The sequence below is a fragment of the Silene latifolia genome, chromosome 10, assembly GCF_048544455.1.
Source record: "Silene latifolia isolate original U9 population chromosome 10, ASM4854445v1, whole genome shotgun sequence".
Taxonomy (NCBI): Eukaryota; Viridiplantae; Streptophyta; class Magnoliopsida; order Caryophyllales; family Caryophyllaceae; genus Silene; species Silene latifolia.
In genome coordinates, this window is record NC_133535.1 from 148,276,345 (window position 1) to 148,290,005 (window position 13,661).

At 35.3% G+C, this 13,661-nt stretch overlaps 1 non-coding gene across 1 annotated transcript; it reads right to left on the bottom strand.

The window, feature by feature from the left end:
* Positions 1 to 9,861: 9,861 nt before the first annotated feature.
* On the bottom strand, positions 9,862 to 9,968 carry LOC141610171 (small nucleolar RNA R71). The gene has a single exon (XR_012528067.1). It is a non-coding gene; the product is annotated as a small nucleolar RNA R71 (small nucleolar RNA).
* Positions 9,969 to 13,661: the final 3,693 nt, after the last annotated feature.

The window sequence follows — 13,661 nt, forward strand, 5'->3', positions numbered from 1 at the left end:
TACCATAAGGCAGGGTGATCTTATGATTATAAATAGAAGTCATAACCCAAAATCTTTTGAGTCTGTTAAGTATTGTCTTGGAGAGCTCTTAAAGTTTATATCATTATTTTTTACCTATAGATTTTATATGTCCCACATTGAAAAATAATGTAGGTGTGATAAATATACTAAGTTTAAATATAATTAGAATTGTATTAAAAAAATTCTATTATTAGAGTATAGGTTCATATCATTTGCATATATTTTAATTATGATAAAAAAGATAGAAAACAAACGTATGAATATTAATAGATAATATAGTATTTGCTTATTATTAAATCGGGTTGGATATCGAATTAGGTTCAAAAAATATGGTGTACTTTTAATATGTTATTCGTCTCACATTGAAAAATAATGTAGGTGTGATAAATATATACTACGTATAAATAGTTGAATTGTCCCACATCAGAAGATTATCATAAGGTGAGGTGATCCCATGTTTATAAATAGGATTTATCCTTGGAACTTAGGTATCACCCCAAATATATTGAATCTCTCAAAGTATACTTATTATATAAGAGACTTTAAACATAATCTTAAATTAAATGTTAAATTTTTAAAGTTGTAATATTTTTTTAGGTGGGAGGAAGAGCGATAAAATGGTAAATATTATAACGAAAATTTTTCATTGTACCCTCGAATTTTGGTAGATTACACATAATACCCCTAATTTTAAGTTTCTACATATAATACCCTTGTGTTTAATTTTTTTCATAATGTCGTTACTCCTATGAGTAACTGAGCATGCCATACTATTTGTGATTTATTATTTAGGTATTAGATGTTAGTTTATTAAATAAAATATGAAATTAGGAATTAGATGATGAAGTGTTTGTGTAATAGATAACAAAAGAAAAAGGAGTCACAAGTCATAGGAGTAATGACGAAAGTTGTCAAATGGTATTCTGGGAAAGAAAAAGGTGAACACATGGGTATTATTTGTAGAAACTTAAAATTAGGGGTACCATGTGTAATCTATCAAAGTTAAAGGTTACCATGAGAAATTTCCAATATTATAATGATATAGTTAATTAAATTTTCATTTAAAAGAGAGAGATATCCGTACCAATAAAACAATAAAGGGGATATTATTCTTTTATTGTTATTTTATTAACATGTCATCAAACTTAACGTCCATTTAACAGCCTTTACATTATGGGGGTACCATAGGCAAAAAAATAGAACCTTAAGGGTACCATAGACAGATTCTTAAAAGTAGGGTAACATGGAAAATCTGACAAAATTAAGGGGTACCACGGGACATTTCCGTATCTCAATTATGATAAAAAAAAATAAAGAAGAAAAACAACGTTCAAATATTAATGGAGGGTACTTGATCATATTATTAAATTTAAATATAACTATTATATATAATGAGTAGCAATTGTCCGTATTCGGTATTCGGGATCTGGTTGGATGTCGAACTAAGTGCAAAAAAGATGGTCTAATTCTGAGTATGTTATTTGTCCCATATTGAAAAACAATGGAGGTTTGATGAATATATACTATGTATAAATAGTAGAATTGTCCCACATCAGAAATATAATCCAAGTTTGGTGAATATATTACTTATAAATAGTAGAATTGTTCTACATCGAAAGATTAGTATAAGGTGGGGTGATTATATGATTATAAATAAGAGTTAAACCACGTATATATTAATCTTTTATTTTTTTGAAAGATATATTTTAATAATATGTAAACAAATCATTAGACATAGAATGTAAACATTAAACTCTTATAACATTTTTTTCATTATAAATAAGTTAATTATCCCGTTGCAACGCACGGGCATTCAAACTAGTATAGTGAATAGGAGGGAGTATAATACAAATTTGCCTTATAATTGACGAAATTAAGTTAGAATGAGCATGACGTATAAATTGCATTTTTTAAAATTTTATTTACATTTTGACAACTTGTTTAATAATGACCTAGTACCCGTTCAAGAATTACTCATTAGGAGCAAATCTTGAATAGTCCCCATTTTGGGACGGTTTTTGTACGTTTAAAGTCACTTTGGTAGTAAACACACAGTTGTGATTTTATTAATGAGAAAAGAGTTTGGTGACAATTTTATTAATGTTCTCTAAATACATATATGGAATATGTATTTTCTATATATATTATTAGATATAATTTTATTTATTCTAATTTTCTTATTATTGATTTGTTTCTCATGAGTTTGCTTATTTTTTTTGTAGCGTCTATTCTATTGGCCAAACGACCTTGAACGCCTAATTTGGCAAATGTATAATGACATTATCAAGAAGAGACTAAGGGACAACCTGTATAAGGTATCTAGGAGGAAAAATGCGCCATCTTTCATGAAAGGTATTTAGTTCCTTTTAATACCCGTGATTAGTTAAAATTCTTTACATATTTTGAATCTATATTAATAGTTGATATTTTATTGATTATAGGTACGTCATATGAGGAATTAACCAAGTACCGGAACAATCCCGAGTTCAAGGAAGCGTCAGTCAGGGCAAAGATCAACAAGAGGGGAGGAGAAAAGGACGCGGAAGTTGAGCCTACTCATTACGGAGGGTTCTCAATCTTTCCACGATCGAGTGTTGTCAAGTGTAAGTTATTAGTATTAGCTTTTAATTTAATAGTCTTGTAATTATCTTATATTATATTTCCACAATTTACTAAACTTTTACCACATATTATTAGTATTTTGCCATGAATATTGCTACGTTTATTAATATTTTGCCATGATTATTTTTATTAATATTGTTTTTGATTTTTTCAATCTTTTTAATTATACTCATTCTTTCCCAATCATTTGTATATTAAAAAAAACAACAACAAAAAAAACAAACTTTTCAAAATAGGAATTTCCACTTGCAAACTATAATTCAATGTAGATTGAACAATTAACATTGTATTTGAAAGAATATGGTGATAATTATAAACGATGAAGAAATAAATTTGATTTTGTTCCTAAAGTTTATTCTAACACTAAAATTCCTAAATTTATTTAGTATTTGTTTTGATGGTTAATGATTACCACTCATTTACCTTTTTAATTCCAAATAAGTCTACAATCATCCGATCAACTCTAGATTTAATCTGGACCGTTAATGGACCTCCATTTCTTAAATCCTTACTCCAACAATTTTTTTATATGACAATTGTACTTCTTATACAACTATCCGTCTAAAAATTAAATAGCTAACACCATGAGCCGCTTTGTAAACAAGCTCAAAAATATTGACCTAAAAATAATCAAAGGCCCAAATCAACTCATTGGAAATGTTTTGGTTAAGCTTCATAAGGATGACATAGAAGAGTTGGAGAAAACAGATACTGAAGAAGATGTGCGAGACAATGTGTTAGATAAAACAGGTAAGTTAGCAATCATCTTAGACAGAGTTGAATTAACCTATAAAGGTGGAGCTCTGGCTCATCTAGACAATCAAGATGTCGATGATGCGGAGATAAGCTAAAAGCCAAACTTGGTGTCTCTGCCTCCGATGACTCTTGAAAAGATGTTAAAGAATCGTTGTAGGGAACTAGCATTATGGTGGAGGAAAAAGAGAATATCCTCGAAGATTATCTTTTTTGAGGAGGAAGTGGCAATGGAAAGGGGGATCCAATGAAAAGGGCGACTTCGAGGACGAGTTGGAGTGAAATGATCCCAACCAACTGATGCATGAGTAGAAGATGCATGCATGTTTAGCTTTTAATAATATTTCTATTTTTTACTTAATTATCTAGGGTTAACTTTGTTCGTACGTAGGTTTTTATTTGTTAATTTCGGTTTAGACATTTAGCCTCGGAATGTAGTTTGTTTAATGAATTTTTTTAGTTGAAAAGTTTAGTTAGACCTGGTGTTGAATTTAGCTTTCAAAACAAAATCAACACGACTTGACTAAAACTCGAACAAATGAACTCGAATAAAACTTAGAGACTCGAATTATATTCCTCTTCCAAATGATTTATAGAAGAATAATGAGATAGCGCCATCGGATGATACTTAAATTGAGCATCACCCGAGGCATAATAGTAAAATCTACCTAGTATAAAAGTTAGGTTTTTTTAAAGAACTATCATTGGTTCCTGAATTTTAGACAATAAAAAACCAAAGTTTATTTTTTGCTTAATGTAGGGTCCTCACAATCTTTAAGAGGATTAATTTCTCTCTTTCTTCCTTCTTTGTTTTCTAATTTCATATTTGTTTCATGAGTAGTCAATCAGTTTATGACGTAAACACTTAATTTGATAAATTATTTTTGCAAATTATCTGATTTCTCTAATTAATTAAAAAATTTGGGAAAATAATTATTTATTTTAAAAAATATTGCCTAAATCATTCGGCAAAGATTATGAAATTTAAGGTACTGCGATTCTTTGCAATAGGAATAAAAAAAAGGAACAAAAATAATTAAATAATCGCTTCAGTAATAATAAAATTTAAAATTAGCTATAATTTGAAGAATATTAAAAAATTATCAGATTTGACAACCTTAAAAAAATTATTAAACAAAATGAAATACAAATAAAATACAAAACGACAGGGAAAAATCTAAATAAAAGTTTGCAAATTATAAAAGCTAGGTCTATAAAAATATGGAAGGACAAAAATCAACCTTCAAGGCTAACATTTAATTTTTTTTCATTTGGCATTCCTCGTTAATTTTTAACCCGTAATCACCCATTAAAAGAGGGATCCATGCAAGCATCTATCCAATGAATATTAATGAAGTTGAAAATATATAAAAGTGTTGCTTTTTAATGAGTGTGACGATTCAATAGGTGGTGGTGTTGGTGAGAAGAGGAAGGTGGTGGAGGTGTGATGGTGGCGGCGGAGTTGTGAAAGCATATGGAGAAAGTTGAGTACAATAGGAAAGTTGGAATGAAATAATGTTTATTGGAGAAGATGGAGGCAGTGTGTAGAGTGAGGCAAGATGTTAAGTATTAGGGTAAGCAATTGAATAAAAAATAGTTTACATACCTAGGATAATTACGGTAACTTATACCGACCACAAGCAAATGGGGCGAGAAGTAATGAGTCGAAAACTTTAATACGGAGTACTAACTAATATGTTCACAGATAAGTGGGCTAAAAAATTACTATTTCCTCCGCCCGATTATTTTTTTACCATTGTTTTGGACTATTTCTGAGTAGTGGTATTGGATAAGTGGACATATGTCCCATTAGATGGTCAAGTTACCCATTGAAAGCCTTCCCAACATAAAAAGGTAAACAAATTATTGAAACAACTAAAATGGAAAAGGTAAACACATGACCGAGACGGAGTACTAACGTAGTAACTTTAAAGTTGATTATTATTATTATTATTATTATTATTATTATTATTATTATTATTATTATTATTATTATTATTATTATTATTATTATTATTATTATTATTATTATTATTATTATTATTATTATTATTGTTATTATTGTTATTATTATTTTGTTTTTTTTTGCAAGAAATTATAGTCCATTTTATTCATCCACTTAGGGCAAAGAAAATGGACAAGGATTTTATACAAAGAATAACCCCTATGGCAGAAGGCATAAACTTAGACGTTTAGCCTATGGGCAGCCTTATCATAGTCCTTACTAGGAACTTTCTCTAAGATACGACTACTAACAGTATATCTGATAATGTGAATGAGTTGAGCAACAGTTTTCTCAGCTCCTAGAAAAATTCTAACATTTCTTTCAGCCCAAATATGGTAACAGACAGCTCCGATACAGTAGTGTAACCATCCATTTTCCAGTGTCTTACATGCTTCTTTTCAATGCTGTAATACTACGTTTTTATGAGTCTCTGGGTACTTTATCGAGTGGGCCTTACTCTGTCGAGTAAGGGTGTTTTGGTTTTTAAAACAGTTTATGTCTGTAGGGTACTCGATCGAGTAGCCTTGGTACTCGATCGAGTAGCCTTGGTACTCGATCGAGTAGGGGGCACTCGATCGAGTATGTTGGGCACTCGATCGAGTGGCTCGGTTTACGGGTAATGCTTTGTCGGGTTTTGTTAATAATGCGAATAGATATATATAACTTTCTGTCATCATCATTAAACACTTTTATTAAACCTAATCACTTCAAAAGAGATTTCAAACTACATTCTTCGCATTTTTCGCATTATTGACAAATCCCGGAGCTTGAGAGGTCGGAATTCATCATCCTTTACATTCTTGTGATCCTTGCGTCGAGGGTAAGATCTACGTACCGATTTTATAGTATTTTATTAAGTTTGTTTAAACCCTAATTTGGGGGATTGGGGTTTTTTTTAGTTTTATGATTGTTAGTAATTATGTGATCATATGTTAGGAGGAGGATTCGTAGAGGAGGCTTTTTGATAACAGCTGTTGAGATCGTCTGATTGTATTGCATTCCAGGTAAGGTTTCCCTACTAAGTATTAGTCACATGATGTGTTGGTTGTGCTTTATGGTTGTTGAGTTTTATCGTACGAGTATTGTGACAGTTGTTGGGTTTGATTGCTAATTAGTAGTTGTGATTGATTGTATCTGTCTGTGTTCTTCGGGGTGCGTCCCTGGCTGAGTAGAGTCACTTGCGGGAGTGGCTTCATGCCCATGATTCGCCTTCTGTGGAACCCGCCACAGAAGGGATGTGCACATTAATGGATTTGGGTTTATCGCTCGACGGAGATGAGCGGGGCTTAGGTGGGAACAGGTGCGGTCCCCCACTGGCGGCGATGAGTAACCTGTTGCGATGGGTGCTCTGGCAGGGCTACACACTTTAGTGTGTAGTCAGTATTGTGGAGTTGGCGATGGAGTTCGGGGCATATCTGTGACGATTGAGCAGTGTTGTGTGTGTTTTATTGAGTTATGTAAATTGTGTGATTAGTACTGACCCCGTTTAATTGTTTTAAAAATTGTGGTGATCCATTCTGGGATGGTGAGCAGTTGTTGAGCAGGTATGAGTCGAGATACATGGGATAGCTGGGATGTGTCGCCACCAGATGATAGAGTCTTCCGCTGTAGTTTTGATAGTTCTTAGACAGTTGTTTTGAGATCATGTAAACCGTATTTTTGGCAGTTGGTTTTGGATTGTATTTTACTCACTTAAGCTTTATACTATTTAAATGCTGTTTCTTTATTGTCTTTTGATTATCATTGCCTCGGGAAACCGAGATGCTGACAGCTTTATACCTGAGTGGTCCTGGTAAGGCACTTGGAGTATGGGGGTGTCACAAATGCACCAGAGTAGCTCCTTAGCAGGATTAAAAGTTCTGTGTGGCAGGCGAAGCCAGGTGAGAATACCAGTCCAAAGATGTCTAGAGAAGGAGCATTGAAGGCAAATATGACTGTGAGTTTCCTAAGCTTCCTTACAAAGAATGCATCTGTAAGTTAGGGAGAAACATCTAGCAGCAATTTTATCCACATGATATGACTCATATTTGAGCATATTTAGTCCTCGAATTAGCCTCGTTCTTATGCTTTTTAGTGCATAATTGGGTCATTTACTATCTTTAGATTCTCGTTTTGCATATTCTTTGAGGAATTGCCTCTTTTGTAGAAAAGGAGCGCAAATCTTGCATTTTCGTGGCAAAATGGAGCTAAATTGATTGAATTCAATGACCAAACATCAAAGGGAAGACAACATTAGAAGGCCTATGTAGGAAATAAAGTATATTGGCAAATGATGAAAGGATCCTTGCATCCCCAACAAGATCCTCTAGGATTGTTGAGGAAAGAAGAAAAGAGGAAGAGCTGACCCAGGATCCGAGCGGCTCCCTGCCCAATCCGAGCGTCTCCCTGCTGTGATCCGAGCGTCCCGTTGCCAAGACGTTCGTCTTGAGGCCGATGAATCCGAGCGTCTTCCCCTTAATTCGCTCGGATTCCCTTGCAGAAACCCACTTCTATGCTGCCCAGCCGCTCGAGACGAGCATATTCTATGGAGACCATCAAAACGGAGAGGAGCATCTCCTTGGAGAGGAGCATCTCCTTGGAGAGGAGCACTTCCTCAACTTTTCTTAAGGGTCTTAATAGTCATTTAAGCACTTAGTAACCCTAATTTTTGTACCTAATCTTTAGTATAAATACCCCTTTGTACTACTTAGATTGGCATGCTCTCTTAATATCATCTTAATCCTATCTTAATCTTTTAATCAACTCTTAATTTAGAATTAATACAAATCTCATCTCTTAATATTTCCTTAATTTCTCTATTGTTCATCTTTTATTTTGGGTAATTGAAGATTATTTGGGTATTATTGAGAGATTGTCAACCTTCCATCAATCAACAAGTACTTCTATTATTCTTTTGCTTTATAATTGTGGAATCTCCATAGGTATAATTCTCTTAATCCTTGCTTTAATTATTGTTAATCATTTCCATTCATTCATCATGTTTTGCCTTGTTAATATGATTGACAACCTTGTTAGCATGTTAAACTTGATAATGAGTGAGTAGTCTCTTAGCTAGAGTTAATGGGTAATTAGGGGAAACCAACATGGGGAAAAATTCATGCTTAATTTAATATGTTCACATAATTTATTTGCTTGCTTGTTGTGATTTCAACTTATGCACATGTTATGTTTGATGAAATGCGAGTCTATGAATCCTTACATTTTTTACCCATCACTTATCTATTCAATGAGACTTGTGAGACATAAACCAACTCGAGTCTCATTAGACCATGCATATAGTTGAATAGGGAGGATTAAGTCGACTTGTAGGTGTTGTACAATCTAATCGATTCGGCTCCGGGACCCAAACCTTCCTAGGATTGTAAGATATAAACCAACTCGATTCTATCACAACAATAATTGCTTGCTTATAATTTGAGAATATGTTTGTATGATCAATTCGCATGTATCCTCTATGAACCCATGACAACCTAGTGTTTTTAATCAATTGTTTACATCTTAATCATCTTGCTTGCTTTCATTACTTTATTTTCATTGTTGATTAGTTTAGTTGATCTCCTACCTCAATCCAAAATTGTGACACCCTTAGATACGACCATTTGCAATCGAAAATCCTACATCAATACCCGTCCCTTGGGATCCGACCTTTACTTATCTCTTTACTAAGAGTAGTTTGTGAAGTTATAAATATTGTTTTGGTCTAAGGTAACTTTTGACGACAAGTGGCAAAGTCGAAGCTCCGACCAAAAATAGCGCCGTTGCCGGGGACGGTGTTAACTTGATTTGATTTTCTTTGATTGCTTTTAGTTGTATCTTTCTTTACCTTGGGGAAGTCAAACTCCTCAAGGTTGTTCTAATTGTTTTCAAGTTGTTTTATATTTTGCATGTCTAGAAGATCACAAGGTAACTTGTTACCCATTGATCTTGAAATTGAAAGAACTTTAACCTACAATAGAAGACTTGCTAGAAATACTTTGAGAGGTATTGGTGAAATTGTGGATATTCAACCAAACATTGAGTTTACCAACCCTTTTGCAAGAGAAGGAGAGGATAACCCAACACAAAACCAACCACAAAATCAACCTACAATGCCTAAATTCTCATCACATTCCGTACCAACCGAGGAGAACCTACCCAATGGTACTCCTACACCACAACATTGAACCGGTAATTTTATTACAAAATCCGCATTTATACAACTAGTTGAGAGAAGTCAATTTGGAGAGATGCCTAGTGAAGACCCTCATTCTCATATGGAGACTTTTTATGACTATTGTGATGCGATTTCTCAAACCGGTGTTACTCAAGAACAAATCCGATGTGTCTTATTTCCTTTTTCTTTGATTGGTTCCGCGAAACAATGGTTGAAGAGCCTAGATAAGGCTACTCTTGGTATTGACTCTTGGAAGAAATTGGCACTTGCTTTTAATAAGAAATTCTATCCTCCGGAAAACACTAACATGCTGAGACCCCAAATCACCGGGTTCAAACAAAGGGATGAAGAATCTTTATATGAAGCATGGGAGAGATTCAAGGATACTTGTCGATCTTGTCCACACCATGGACTTAGCGAGTGGTTCCTTGTACAACAATTTTAGAACAATCTATATGAAGACTCCCGAAACATCCTCAATATGGGATCCAATGGTATGTTTACCGAAGTTGATGACAATCAAACATGGAACAACATTGAAGAAATGGCGGTCCATAACTCACAATATAGTAGGACTCGGAAGGCTACTAGAGGAGGAAAGCATGAAGTGGACTCCATTACTCAATTGGGTGCTCAACTTAGTGCACATATTGATACCATTAATTTGAAGTTTGAGAAGGCTATGGCTAAACTTGAAGAAGCCTCCAAATCACCTAAGCAACATGTCAATGCTATGGTGGCATCTTCATCGATTCCAAGTGGAGTATGTGAGAGTTGTGGAACTTTGGATCATGAACAAAGTGAATCTAGGGGATCAAGTGAACAATTGAATGCTTTCCAAGCATACAAAAGTGGCACCCCTTATTCCAACTATTACAATGAAAACACCAAATTCCATCCCAACCTCTCATACAAAAGCCAAAATGTCCAAAACCCTCAACCAACATACACCCCACCTCCAATGAGAAACCAAGCTCAAAGACCCTTTTACAATCAAAACCAAAGTTATTAAAACCAACCTCCATACAATCAAACAAATGACCAAGGTTTTGATGTTCAAAAAGCGGTCCTCCAAATGCAAAAGAACCAACAAGAATTTTTCACTCAAATGCAAAAAGATAGTCAAGCAAAGGACATCACCATCAACAACTTCCTAGCCCACACCAAAATGTTGGAAACCCAAATGTCTCAATTAGCATCTTCTAGTTCTCAAAGATAAAAGGGGCAATTACCACCTCAAGGTAATCCCCCAAGACATGAATCGGTGAGTGCCATCCATTTGAGGAGTGGTACTAGTTATGAAGGACCAAAGAAGCAAATTGAGGAAGACATTGTGGAGGCTAGTGACAAGGAAAGAGTTGTGAAAAACTCTAAGGAAGAAGAACCTACCATCCAAAAAGTTTCAAAGAAGAATGAAGAGAAGGCTAAGGAGAAATAGCCTATTGTGATTAGGCTTCCATTCCCAAGTCGTCAAGCTAAGCCTAAGTTTGATGAGAAACCTGGCAAGTTCATGGAAATTGTGAAGAACTTGGAAGTCTCAATCCCATTCACCGAATTGATTATTCATGTTCCGGCCTATACAAAGTACATGAAAATTATTCTTACAAAGAAGAAATCCATCTGAAAGCTTGAGACTATTGCTTTCACTAAAGTAAGCAGTGCTATTCTTCAAGGAAGTTCACCTACAAAACTCAAATATCCGGGAAGCTTCTCTATTCCATGCACTATTGGTGACACTACAATCAACAAAGCCTTGTGTGACCTTGGAGCAAGTGTAAGTGTCATGCCATACTCGGTATGCAAGAGGCTTGGAATGGGAGAGCTCAAGTACACCAATATCACGCTTCAAATGGCGGATCGATCAATAAAGATACCTTTAGGGGTATGGGAAGATGTGCCCGTAAGAATTGGCAAGTTTTTCATCTCGGTAGACTTTGTCATTGTTGATATGGAGGAGGATTCCAACATTCCTATTATCTTAGGAAGACCTTTCTTGCACACCGCGGGAGTGGTGATTGATGTGAAACATGGAGAGCTCTCCCTCAAAGTTGGAGATGAAACAATCACTTTTAATCTTGACAAGACAATGAGAGCTCCCCGATTCCATGAGCCATGCTTCATGGTTGATCATTATAGCCGAGAAAGTGATAAGAAGAAGTTGGCATCTCAATGCAAAGAACAAGCTATGGGTAATGAATCACCACCCACATGGAAGAAGAAAGTGAAAGATGCTCCATCCAAAGAGCAAGGAAATCTCAACAATGAGAGCTTGAAAAGCTCACCAATGACAAGCAATGAAGAAGGCCTCATTGGCCATGATGACAAGAAGAAAGAGGAGTTGTTTCCATCAACTCATGACACTATTGGGGGACAAGTAGATGAAGTATGCGGTCTTTGGGATGATGAGTTCGAAGGGTTATTCAATCCTTATATTGGCAACGCTATGACCCAAAACCATAATGAAGAACAACAAGTGCAAAGGTCTATTGAAGATCTTTATTATAACAATGAACAAGCTTTTGACTACTTCTTCAAGGTGTTGAGCAACATCAACAACACCTTGGCCATGCCCCCTTGACATCTCACATGAATGAGAGTTTGGTGGAGTCCTCCCTAAACCACCACTTGTAATATTCTAACCCCTTGACTTGCATTTTACTTATTGTATTGCAATTTTGTCAATTTTGGATTTGTATTTTTATGCCTTGATCAAGATTTTCATCATTTTGAGAGGAAGTGAGAGAGGGACTTATATGATTATTGATGTGTAGTGTGTTGAAATAGTGTGGGGATGGGAAATTACCTAGGCTATCCAAGCCTTCGTAGTGCCCCCACAATGAAGAAAAAAGGAATGAAGAGTATATGACAGGGGTTATGAAATACCCGCGGATGGAATAGAATCCGTGTGGTACAGGGACAATCCGAGCGGCCAAAAGAGAATCCGCCCGTCTTGAAGAAAATCCGAGCGTTTTGGGTATAATCCGCTCGTCCTGAGGGAGCTGAATTTTTTTTTATTCTGACTGTAGATCCGAGCGTCTCCAAAGAGAATCCGCTCGTCTCGGTCAAGACGCTCGTCTTACTAGAAATCCACTTGTCTTGCTGCTGCACAAATTTGGGATTTCTTCCTGTCACAAAATCCGAGCGTCTTCAGACAAATCCGCTCGTCTTCATTCCAAAAGACGCTCGTCTACCCGAGAATCCGCTCGTCTCCACACGGTCTTAATTTTTGCAAAAAGCTGAAGCAAAATCCGAGCATCTTACCAGAAAGCCGCTCGTCTCCCCCCTGATTTTCAAATCCAACGGGTTTAAAACCCCAACTTTCCCAATTCATTTTACTCCTTCAAAATACAAACACATCTCCTAAACCCTCCAAACCCTCAAACCCTCCATCCACCAAAATCAAATTTCTCAACCAAACTCACCCAAATCAATTCCAAACTCCCTCAAAACTCAAACAAATCACTCCTTTGTCAACCACAAGCAATTAAAACACCATAATCTTCAACATTTGAATCGATTTTTAGGATACAAGGCAAAAATTCAATTATCCTAAATCAATTTGGGTCTTATTGAAATTTGAAGAATTCAAGCTTATCTTTGGTGTTACTACTTAAAGGAGAATATGGCTAGGACAAAAGGTGGAAGCAAGGCACCTACAAAGAAAACACTCTCAAAAAGGCAACAAGCTCTACAAGCTTCAAAGACTTTGGTGGTACAAAGTGCAAGGATGGAGATTCAAGAGGTTACTTCTCCTATAGTGGAAACTACTACCGTCACCACTCCGGTTGTTGAACAATTAGTTGATTATCCGGAGGTAATTTTCACTTCCGACTCTCATAGGAAGAAATTTGTTTCCCTTGCCAAGAAATCTTTTGTACCTACCAAGTTTATATGCCAAGAGACCTTGACCAAATTAGGTGTCTTTGAACAAACAAAGAATTTCTTTGAGTCCATGGGATTGCTCACTTTGTTTAATATGCAAGAGTTGACATACCTATCTCTCACCTTGGAGTTTTTAAGCTCATTGAAAGTTACCAAGGTGGAGACTCGAACAAACATTGAATTCCGCCTTGAGAATGTTGATAGAAAAATGTCTTTTGATGCATT